This window comes from Cucumis melo, unplaced genomic scaffold, assembly GCF_025177605.1.
Source record: "Cucumis melo cultivar AY unplaced genomic scaffold, USDA_Cmelo_AY_1.0 utg000811l, whole genome shotgun sequence".
Classification (NCBI taxonomy): Eukaryota; Viridiplantae; Streptophyta; class Magnoliopsida; order Cucurbitales; family Cucurbitaceae; genus Cucumis; species Cucumis melo.
The window spans coordinates 20,001-30,000 of NW_026124222.1; the positions used below are offsets into that span (position 1 = coordinate 20,001).

Below are 10,000 nucleotides of genomic sequence, written 5' to 3' on the forward strand. Positions count from 1 at the left end.
GAAGCCAACTTGAGGAAAGCTCAGGGCAAGAGACAAACAATCGAGGCAAATTTAGCTCTCAGACGAGCTAGGACACGAGTAGAGGCTATCAATGGCGTACCTAGTTAATGCGTCTAAATAATAAAGTGAAATGAAATTTTCATGGAAAAAAGAATTACAATTAAAAAATGAAATAAATATAGAGTCGGATGGAAAAGATAGAAAATCACTAGAACAAAGTTGAGTAGAAAAACTTATTAGATACCATTGCTTCTGTGGTATCTAATAAGTTCTACCTACTATTGGATTTGAACCAATGACTCCCGCCGTATGAAAGCGATACTCTAACCACTGAGTTAAGTAGGTCATTTATCATCACAAAGAAAAAAAAATGAGCCCTATCACATCGATAGATTATAAATCGAATATTATTGATAAGCAATACCAATCAAACAAATCAACAAAATAGATTATAGAATATTCATCTTGACAAGAAATTATCTACATGATAAGATATGTATCACAAGGGCTATAGCTCAGTTGGTAGAGCACCTCGTTTACACGCGCGCCAATGTTTTTCAGAGAAGTACATCATGTAATCAAAAAAGTTGATCTTATTGAGAAATCGATGTCTTACTCTATTACTTTTAGGGAACAAAACAAGAGAACAGTAGCCTGACAAAAAGTTCGGTCCGAATCGAGTGCCCCATTTAGGCACTAAAAAAATCCATCATTGATTTGAGATATTGATAAGGTGAATACCCAGTCTATTCAATGCTAGGCATAATGAGTATCAGGACCTCAAAAAAAATGATCTTTCGTCCTATCTTATGAACAACTTTAAGGTGTATGAAGTTTCATATTTTATTCTTTAAGCAGAAGCAGGACGATAGAGATTCCATTTAACTTAAGTTGATCTAGGTCAGAAGCATACCTACGTCAGGATAACCCCTTCTTTGAAAAACTTTGGTAGTGCTCCGAGATTCGAATCAAAATAATGAATCAGAGCACATGGAACCATCTCCCTTTCTTTCTGTCAAGAAAAAATATGGTAGACTAACTTATTTATAACAGTTAATGAAAGAGCCCAATGCAAAAAAATGCATGTTGGGTCTTTGAAACAGTTCAAATCATTTTGATAATAATAAGTTTGATCTGTTTTACCGAGAAGGTCTACGGTTCGAGTCCGTATAGCCCTATATTATTAATAATTCAAAAATAGAATCGTTTTCCTTTCCTCATTATTGTTTGTATTGTTTGTAATTGGCCACTTGATTTGGTTCATCATTAATGTCTTATCTTTGTAGATGAATTACATATGAAAATTTTCCTATTTTCCCATACAAAATCAAGAAATTAGTAATACTTCTTTTCTTTGGGATACCTACCCAATTCTAGTAAATTTTTGGAGTCAAAATCATGACATGAAACCGGTTAAAAACTCCACCATAACCCAATGCAAATCGAATGCACTAGTAAATCACATGGATCTAGGAACGACTTACTGTATTTTATTTGTGGACAAGCTAGAGTTTGAGAAACGAAGATCTTTGGTAACTTTCATTGTAAACATTCTCAAATAGGCTTTTCTGTTGGTATACCTTATCTAGTAAAGCACAAAACTAAAGTAGTCGTCTTCTCTTTCCTTCTTCAATCACTAAAAGTTCCTAAATGGAAATTCCGACTATATGTATCCTCTCTATATAAATATATAATATTTAATATATATTTATTATGGATATAATAGATATTATATAAATAGGATTATAGTGGATGAATCTTCAAACGAGACATGTACCGATCGACTAATCCGGTATATTTTCCACATTGATAGGAGTACGTTTATGTTTCTGCTTTACGAATATGATATTTTCTGGGTATTTCTAATAATATCAAGTCTTATTCCTATTTTGGCATTTCTAATTTCTGGAGTTTTAGCCCCTCTTAGCAAAGAGCCAGAGAAACTTTCGAGTTATGAATCGGGAATAGAACCAATGGGCGATGCTTGGGTACAATTTAGAATCCGTTATTATATGTTTGCTCTAGTTTTTGTTGTTTTTGATGTTGAAACAGTTTTTCTTTATCCGTGGGCAATGAGTTTTGATGTATTAGGGGTATCCGTCTTTATAGAAGCTTTAATTTTCGTGCTTATCCTAATTGTCGGTTTAGTTTATGCATGGCGAAAAGGAGCATTGGAATGGTCTTAGTTTTTGAATATTCAGACAATTAAAAAAAACATTGAGACAGTTATGAATTCCATCGAGTTTCCCTTACTTGATCGAACAACCCAAACTTCAGTTATTTCAACTACATCAAATGATCTTTCAAATTGGTCAAGACTCTCCAGTTTATGGCCGCTTCTCTATGGTACCAGTTGTTGCTTCATTGAATTCGCTTCATTAATAGGTTCACGATTCGACTTTGATCGTTATGGACTGGTACCAAGATCTAGTCCTAGACAGGCAGACTTAATTTTAACAGCGGGTACGGTAACAATGAAAATGGCTCCTTCTTTAGTAAGATTATATGAGCAAATGCCTGAACCAAAATATGTTATTGCTATGGGAGCATGTACAATTACAGGAGGGATGTTCAGTACCGATTCTTATAGTACTGTTCGGGGAGTCGATAAGTTAATTCCTGTCGATGTGTATTTGCCGGGTTGTCCGCCTAAACCCGAGGCTGTTATAGATGCTATAACAAAACTTCGTAAGAAAATATCTCGAGAAATCTATGAAGATCGAATTAAGTCTCAAGAGGAAAATCGGTGTTTTACTACCAATCACAAATTTCATGTTGGCCCAAGTACTAATACTGGAAATTACGATCAAGGATTACTCTATCAACCATCATCTACTTCAGAGATCATCCCTCCTGAAACTTTTTTCAAATACAAAAGTGCAGTCTCTTCCTACGAATTAGTAAATTAGGCCGTATACTTTTTTTGTACAGAATAACAAAGCAAAGAACGAGTGAATCTTCATCAATTTTTCATTGTAAATGGGAAATACTTATACAAATAAAAATAAAAAAATGGGGGGGGGAGAAGATGCAGGGTAATTTGTCTTCTTGGCTAGTCAAACATGGACTGGTTCATAGATCTTTGGGTTTCGATTACCAAGGAATAGAGACTTTACAAATAAAGCCCGAGGAATGGCATTCCATTGCAGTCATTTTATATGTATATGGTTACAATTATCTACGTTCCCAATGTGCTTATGATGTAGCACCAGGCGGACTGTTAGCTAGTGTGTATCATCTTACGAGAATCGAGTATGGTATAGATCAACCGGAAGAGGTATGCATAAAAGTATTTGCCGCAAGGATAAATCCTAAAATTCCGTCTGTTTTCTGGGTTTGGAAAAGTGCGGATTTTCCAGAAAGGGAATCTTATGATATGTTGGGAATTTCTTATGATAATCATCCACGTCTAAAGCGTATCTTAATGCCTGAAAGTTGGGTAGGATGGCCCTTACGTAAGGATTATATTGCCCCCAATTTTTATGAAATACAAGATGCTCATTAAATAATACGAAACTAATCTTCACTTCGACAACTCAAGATATTCAAATACATTTTTACGTTCTCTTATAGATATAGCATAGTAATTGAAGTCTCATTCATCTTATTATTATTGATTAAAAAAAATACAATTAGAGATTTGGTGAGATTATCCAATTTGTAAGATACTTATTTTGGATGAGCCACAAGCTAATAGGATGAACTAAATGAGTTCTGCATTATGAACTATGTATCACGCATATGACTTATAGATGTGCTTTAAAAAGTCACATAGGGTGAAATGAAGAAATATAATATGAAAAGAGAATCGGATTCTATTTGTACTGTATCTGAGATGAATCTTGGCCATTCCCGCCTTTCAACTCCCCTAGACTAGACTTTTGGGTCTTATAAGGAACTAATTGAAACTTTCAAATATGTATAAAATAGGAATTGAACGCCAGGAGACAGAGTATGAACAAATAAAAAAGAAGAGGAAACAAAAGAAAATTCTTTTCTTTTACATATCTATATACATCCTTTACATATTTCTATAAATATCCTCTTTATCTTTACTTGTCTATTTTCGACATCTATAAATAGAGTAAAAAATATATATAGTTTAGTTAAAGGGTAGATTTCCAGACATCATCATGTATCAGTATTTTTCATGATCTATATTATTAATGAATCCGTAGAATAGATACTCATACAAATTCATGATGTGCCAAGAACCAGATTTGAACTGGTGACACGAGGATTTTCAGTCCTCTGCTCTACCAACTGAGCTATCCCGGCCATTTCCGACACATTATCCTTATTTTAATAGATGACTTTGGTCTATGTCAATTGTAAATAAGAAAAAAGGTATTCCAAAGTCTTCTTTTTGAAGATATACGAAATTTCAGGGCTTGGATAAGCCTTTCGAAGTTTCAGTACAGTAGACAGTTAATCATTCAAATTTCACAGATTACTTGCGCAAGGATGTTCGTTTGTACGTCTATCATATAGAATATATACCACAAGCCTTGTGATAAGAAATCAAATTTCCGCTCAAATACGCTTGTGAAAGAGTCGAATGAATGAGAAACATAACAAAGTCTGAATTGCTAATGAACGGATAAATAATTAAAGAGGCCAACGGGCCTTTTTAGGGTTTTGGGGATAGAGGGACTTGAACCCTCACGATTTTAAAAGTCGACGGATTTTCCTCTTACTATAAATTTCATTTTTGTCGTTATTGACATGTAGAATGGGACTCTATCTTTATTCTATTCGATCTGATTAATCAATTCTTCAAAAGATCTATCAGACTATGATGGAGTAAATGATTTGATCAATGAATATTCGATTATTTTTTCAACTTGTAGATCTTGGAATCGATTCATAACAATTCGTTCATTTTTATATATAATTTTATATATATATAAATATAAATATAAAAAATTATAGAAATATAAAAAATAGAGATTCGAGTTGTCATTAATCAATATAGTATTTCAGTACGTAATACGTTTATCTTTCATCGTTTCTGGAGTTTCGATGGAAGGATTCATTCCTTTACTAACGCAACGTCGTCAACTCCATTTGTTAGAACAGCTTCCATTGAGTCTCTGCACCTACCCTTTTTTTTCGGAAAAAAGGATTTGGCTCAGGATTGCCCATTTTTAATTCCAGGGTTTCTCTGAATTTGAAAGTTATCACTTAGTAGGTTTCCATACCAAGGCTCAATCTAATTAAGTCCGTAGCGTCTACCGATTTCGCCATATCCCCCTCTTTTAAGATTAGTATCGCATTATGATGTCCTTCCCCGTTTTCTTTCATTTGTATTATACTGGAACCACTCAAGTCATTAGAATACCGATTCCTCTATTGAAAAGTGTTTCCTCCTATTGGATTTCTTGTCTATCTTCTTTCATCTCTCTCTTCTCTATCGGAGACCCATATTTGTTCCGATCCAAAATGATTCTATCATTTCTGTATCTGCAATTCAATATATATCAATATAGATAGATATATGAACATATATATTTGCCCCTCTTTCTATTATTTTTTTAGTAAAAAATTTAATACTTAAACGGTCGATTCCCTTGTTCGTCTTATCTTCCACCTTTCAGAATGAAAACATAGAAACGCTTCATTATCATCTCAATTGCATTAAATGCAATTAAGATTAACACATTAATTATTGATACACATCCATTTGATAAATAGATCAAAATTTTCTATCGCTATATTCTATTAATCGTTATATTAATTATTATGTTCTATAATAGAACAATTCCAATATTGAATATTTATTTGAAATGAAATTAGATTCTATATTCATATTAATTAGGAATAGCTAAGATCCCAGTAATTTAGTAAATTACTATGCATGTAACATTTCTGTTATGTGAGCCCGCTTAGCTCAGAGGTTAGAGCATCGCATTTGTAATGCGATGGTCATCGGTTCGATTCCGATAGCCGGCTTTTCTCTATTGATTTTATTTTTGACATAATTGATAAATCAAATAAATAAAGAAACGACTTCTTACCCTTTTTCAAAGGTCACCGATCTATGATGTCGTAGGAACTTACTTACCTTTATGACTAAAGGAGGGGTTCTATTTCTGTAGAACAAATCAAGAAAGGAACTCTTACTTTTTTATATCATTTACATATACAATAGGATCCGGATATTGATCCAAGTTATCTAATTATTCTTTGTTTTGTAGTACAATACTTTACTGGATTTCACTTCATTTATAATATTTATCATTTAGTTTTCATTTAAGTTTATGAAATTTAAATAAAATAAAATGTTTATGAAATTTAAATAAAATAAAATAAGGAGTCTTTATGTCGCGTTACAGAGGGCCTCGTTTCAAAAAAATACGCCGTCTGGGGGCTTTACCGGGACTAACTAGTAAAAGGCCCAAAACCGGAAACGATCTTAAAAACCAATCGCGTTCCGGTAAAAAATCTCAATATCGTATTCGTTTAGAAGAAAAACAAAAATTGCGTTTTCATTATGGTCTTACAGAACGACAATTACTTAAATACGTTCGTATCGCCGGAAAAGCCAAAGGATCAACGGGTCAAGTTTTACTACAATTACTTGAAATGCGTTTGGATAACATCCTTTTTCGATTGGGTATGGCTTCGACTATTCCTCAAGCCCGACAATTAGTTAATCATAGACATATTTTAGTTAATGGTTCTATAGTGGATATACCAAGTTATCGGTGCAAACCCCGAGATATTATTACAGCAAAAGATGAAAAAAAATCGAGAACACTGATTCAAAATTATCTTGATTCATCCCCCCCTCAGGAATTGCCAAAACATTTGACTCTTCAGCCATTGCAATATAAAGGATTAGTCAATCAAATAATAGATAGTAAATGGGTCAGTTTAAAAATAAATGAATTGCTCGTTGTAGAATATTATTCTCGTCAGACTTAAACCTAACTAAAAAACAAGGGTTCGGACAATTTCGTCCTCCCCTTCGCCGAAGTCTAAGTAAAGAGACCGAAGGAAAGTAAGGTTTTGATCCGGAAATTTTTCTATCATTCATCTATCATTGATCGGTAGGGGGATTTTCATCTCTTGTGCATTCTTTCCAGTCTTTTCGTTTCCGTACCACAAAAATTCGAAATAAAGAATCCATAAAGGTCTAACCGTTGGAATAATAGTATCGATTGTTATTTGATTTGATACATTGTGGTCAGTAACATTGTTGAATTAGTACGGAAAGAGAGGGATTCGAACCCTCGGTAAACAAAAGCCTACATAGCAGTTCCAATGCTACGCCTTCAACCACTCGGCCATCTCTCCTACAGAATGATTATGGCCCAGAAACCGAGTTAATAGTGAGTCATTAATATTCAATTTTTTTTTTGATAGGCACGTCCAACCAATTCTAACTATACAAATAATTTTTTTTTAACTATGTTTAATGGATACTTTTAGCTCATGATTCTATTTAGTTTTTTAAACTATGATTCCTTTTTTCTAAAAATTCGACTTTTACAGTTTTCGATTTTTCACCAACAACTGTTTATCCCATACATATATCTAGTCACAAGTTATGAATCATAGAATGATTATTCGATTCTTTTTGCTCTTTTTTGTATCATAATTCAATCAAAAAACTTCTAGAATTACCCCAGTCAGATAAATAAAATTCTTTTTTTCTTCAACTTCGCTGAAATCAGAATAGTTCTCTTCATTCTGATCCTACTACATTTGGATGAAATTTAACCGGATTGAAATATTTCTTCTCTTTTATTGATTCCTGTGAAATCAAAAAGAAACAATTTTAATATCGAGTGGGATTTTTTAATGAATCCGTTTTTATGTTATTTCGTACTATGCAATTCCTTTGTTTGTGGGATCATTTTCTCACGAGAGGTAATTAAAAGAAATTATAGAATGGGGTTGTTACCGATGCCTAGATCTGGTGGGATAAATGGAAATTTTATCGATAAGACCTTTTCAATTGTAGCCAATATCTTATTACGAATAATTCCGACAACTTCCGGGGAAAAAGAGGCATTCACCTATTACAGAGATGGTGCGATTTGATTTTTTTTTTTTTCAATTTTCTTTACCGCTCTCCGTCTTAGTAGAAAGACACAGTATTCGGGATAGAAAGAAAACAATAATTGAAATAAATCTACGCTTCTTGGAGGTGCAATTTGAAAATCAAAAAATTCCTTCTGTCGTGTATCCCCGATTAATGTAACCTTAGATGCTAGAATTGTCGATTCTAGTATTAAGCGAAAGGTGTAACCTATGGATTAAGTCAACCCTACTCCACTAGTAAAAATATTCACTAGTAAAAATAGGTAGCAGAGGGGAAGAAGCACTACACCTAGGAATCAACAACACGAAAACTTTGTTATAAATTATACCTTTTCCTTATCGGGATCGGAACTTAGAAAAATGGTTGGGACAACAAACATCCATCTCGTTTGTATTTTGGATACCTGTATAACCATCGAAGACTGTTGAAGTGACTAATTCCTGGAAATTTAGAGGCGTTGAGGACAAAGAAATTGTTAGAGTTACCATTTTTATTTTTATCTAGTAAACCATGCTTGATGTTAAGAAAAGATCTTTTACAGGAAGGTTGGCTAGAGATTTTTTGTAAAAACGCTAGTCCCATGAGTTCATAATGAGAGTATTTCAATGTTTTTTGATTTCATGTATTATTCTCATCTCATTATGCGCATCAGATAAAGGGGGAGCCGTATGAGATGAAAATCTCACGTACGGTTCTGGAACGGAGATTCTTTCAATGGAATAACGAACGACCGTAACGGATGTCGGCTCAATCCGAAGGAAATTATGCGGAAGCTCTACAGAATTATTATGAAGCTATGCGACTAGAAATCGATCCCTATGATCGAAGTTATATACTCTATAACATAGGTCTTATCCACACAAGGAACGGAGAACATACAAAAGCTTTGGAATATTATTTTCGGGCACTAGAACGAAACCCGTTCTTACCACAAGCTTTTAATAATATGGCTGTGATCTGTCATTACGTGCGACTATCTCCACTATAGAAAGAAAAAAAAGAGAAAATTCGCTAATAAATACTAAAAAAAATAGGCTTTCTACATATGTATTGTCCAAACTAACGATTTGTATCAGCTGTAGCAAAGAAAGAAACTTCATAGAAGCAGAAATATGAAGAAATAGGTATGCCTAGATACTTTATTCTATGGATAAAGGATCTAATTGATAGAAGAAGCACCGTAAAGATCAATTAGTCAGGTTTTTGGCCGATACAATAAAAACTGCTTACTTATATCATGATATAAGATCAAAATGAAGGAATCCACTTATGTAATAGGGTGGATCCCCTACAATATTGAGCAGCGGTGTAGCATCAGATCCCAAAGACAGTAAGTCTTTTCTTTCTTATGAAGGAAAGTCTTTTTCAAGGATTCTATATAAATTTCTAGATGAAACCGAGATAGTTATCTTTCAGAAAATTGTAACGATAGTGGGTGGAATGCCTATGCTTTATTCTTCTGAAGGTGGGAGAAAAGATAAAACTTATTTAATTATTCAGCAAAATTGAAGTTTGAAACTTATATAATTAACCGCTTTTGCTTAACTCGAGAAAAAAAAATGGGCTAGATCTATGAAAAATTTCATTCAATTAGATTAGATATGATAAATTTTTTTAAATATGGGACAGCAAAAGAATTGACTGTTGAGCCGTATGAGGTAGGAAACTCTCAAGTACGGTTCTAAGGGAAGGAATTTACCTGCCTATTCCGACCGGGGAGAACAGGCCATTCGACAGGGAGATTCTGAAATTGCGGAGGCTTGGTTCAATCAAGCCGCTGAGTATTGGAAACAAGCTATAGCGCTTACTCCCGGTAATTATATTGAAGCCCAAAATTGGTTGAAGATCACAAGGCGTTTCAAATAAGAAAACTCTATTTTTTTTTTTTTCTTTATTTTTTTTTATTTCTTTATTTTAAATATTAACTGCTATGCTATTATTAAACTTTTC

At 33.5% G+C, this 10,000-nt stretch overlaps 3 non-coding genes across 3 annotated transcripts; 1 reads left to right on the forward strand and 2 right to left on the reverse strand.

The window, feature by feature from the left end:
• Positions 1-4,205: 4,205 nt before the first annotated feature.
• Positions 4,206-4,278, reverse strand: TRNAF-GAA (transfer RNA phenylalanine (anticodon GAA)). Its single transcript has one exon. It is a non-coding gene; the product is annotated as a tRNA-Phe (tRNA).
• A 1,601-nt stretch (positions 4,279-5,879) lies between these two features.
• TRNAT-UGU (transfer RNA threonine (anticodon UGU)) lies at positions 5,880-5,952 on the forward strand. The gene has a single exon. It is a non-coding gene; the product is annotated as a tRNA-Thr (tRNA).
• Positions 5,953-7,212: 1,260 nt separating this feature from the next.
• On the reverse strand, positions 7,213-7,299 carry TRNAS-GGA (transfer RNA serine (anticodon GGA)). The gene has a single exon. It is a non-coding gene; the product is annotated as a tRNA-Ser (tRNA).
• Positions 7,300-10,000: the final 2,701 nt, after the last annotated feature.